The sequence below is a fragment of the Apis dorsata genome, unplaced genomic scaffold (assembly GCF_000469605.1).
Source record: "Apis dorsata unplaced genomic scaffold, Apis dorsata 1.3 scaffold_74, whole genome shotgun sequence".
NCBI lineage: Eukaryota > Metazoa > Arthropoda > Insecta > Hymenoptera > Apidae > Apis > Apis dorsata.
Window position 1 is genome coordinate 2,325,068 of NW_006263372.1, and position 2,200 is coordinate 2,327,267.

Here is a 2,200-nt window from a genome sequence, read left to right on the forward strand (position 1 = left end):
CATAGATAACTTGTCAAAATTAGTAACTAAAGTTTGCATTTCGTTAAATTTAATCTTATCTGTTATAGTTGAACAAGTTAATAAAACTTTGAGAGCTAAATGTCCTATTCCAATTTCTTTCCAAAGATTCATTTGATTTCCAGGACATTCCCAGCAATGATATAAAGACCATGCTTTAGTTAAACAATTTTCATTGCAATAAAAAGTATTTAAACATGTTCTACATCTGAAATGATACAATACAACATAATTTGTATTAATTTGTATTAATTTTTTATTTATTTATTTTATTTATCTAATTTATTTATTTAATTTTTAAAATCAAGTTTTTAAAAATTTTTGAAGATATTTTAAAAAATATTAATATTTTAGTATATAAAAAAAAGAAAAAATATTCTATATCAATATAAATAAATTACTTACGGAACAGGAATGTCAGTGTTTAAATTATTACAATATTGGCAAAAACTATATGTATCATGATTTAATAACACAAAACTGATAGGTTCTTCTAAGAAAAGAATATCACCTTCTTTAATAAATTTGTTTGCTACTACATGTCTTCCTAATTTTTCATTATGTATTCTATCTATAGTTATAGATGCATTAGGAAAATTTGTATTTTCTTCAAATATAATTTGGGATTTTAATTTCAATATATCATCAGTATTGTGTACAATATCTTGAATACATGACTCAATAAATGTTATATTACATATTTTTTTTTCAATATTATCTGAAAGTTAATGAAATATTTTATCAAACATTATTTCAGTATAAAAAAATAATAGATGTTTAAAAATGTAAAGTTATTTATTTATTATTTACCTCTTATAGAAGGTTTTATATAATTAGGATCATGAATTAATTTTTGTATTTTAGATAGTGTTTCTTTAGCTAAGTGGTGTTTGCCTAATTTTAAATAACATTGTATCGCACGTAAATATAATTTATAATGTAATTGTTTAGGATAATTTAATTTAATTGATAATTCAATATCTTTTATACAATCCTTCATCATCAATTTGTATTGATTATATAACAAATATATATCATAAAAATAAATTTTAATATAATAAAACATTATATGTATAATCATATATATATAGAATAAATAATATTATTTATTTTTTACTTACATCATATCTATTTAAATAAAATAATGAAGCAGACCTGTTTGCAATTGCAATTGGTAATTCACAACTATTCATAGGAGCATAAAGAGCACATTTTGTGTATGATTCAACACTTTTCATATAGTTCTTTGCTTGAAATTCTTTATTTCCCATTATCTTAAAAGATTGTGCTTTGGTAATAGATTTAAATTCTTTTTTATTATAATGATCTTCCAACCATAAATATATAAACTTTCTAAACATGAAAGAATGTAAAAAATTAAATAATAAAACAAATAAAAAATAATTATGTAAATAATGTCATAACAAAAAATAATAAAAATTTGTTACAAAAATTAAGATAGTTATTAAAATAAATAAATATTAATATTTAAAATTATAAGAATTAAATAAAATTAATAATAAATATTAATTCTTTATTACAATTTTTATTTCTTACTTTATATTTTGATCATTCCATAAATGAATCATAATTTCATTTTCCTGTTTTATATTTTTTTGTAAAAGAAATGTTGATTTTGATTTACATGTAAGAACTTCTAATACCTTCTGCCACTCCATTATATATATTAAAAAAATATTAGGTTAAAATTTTAGGTTATCTTATTTTATAAATATTACAAATATTAGTATACTTAATACTTTTATTATTTATGTTATAATATCAAATAATATATAATATTGTTTAGTTACAATATATATTGTAAAAATAATATATTTATTATATATAAAATGATATTCTTTATATTCATGCATTTATAAGAAAATACTTTGCAAGAATATCATATACAAAAATAATAAGAAATAAATAGAAATAAACATAAAAAATGTTAGATAATTCATTTTTTTTAATTTTCTTGTTGAATGAAATGTAATTTATCATAAATATTATAAATAACAAAAAGTTTTTATGAAATAATTTATTATATAATATAAATATATAATTAATAGTACATATAAGAATCAAATAAAATAGTAGTACATAAATATGTTTTACAATTCATAATTTTTTTTTCTTTAATATAATATATATATACTATAATTTTAATTAAGATTAAAATTTT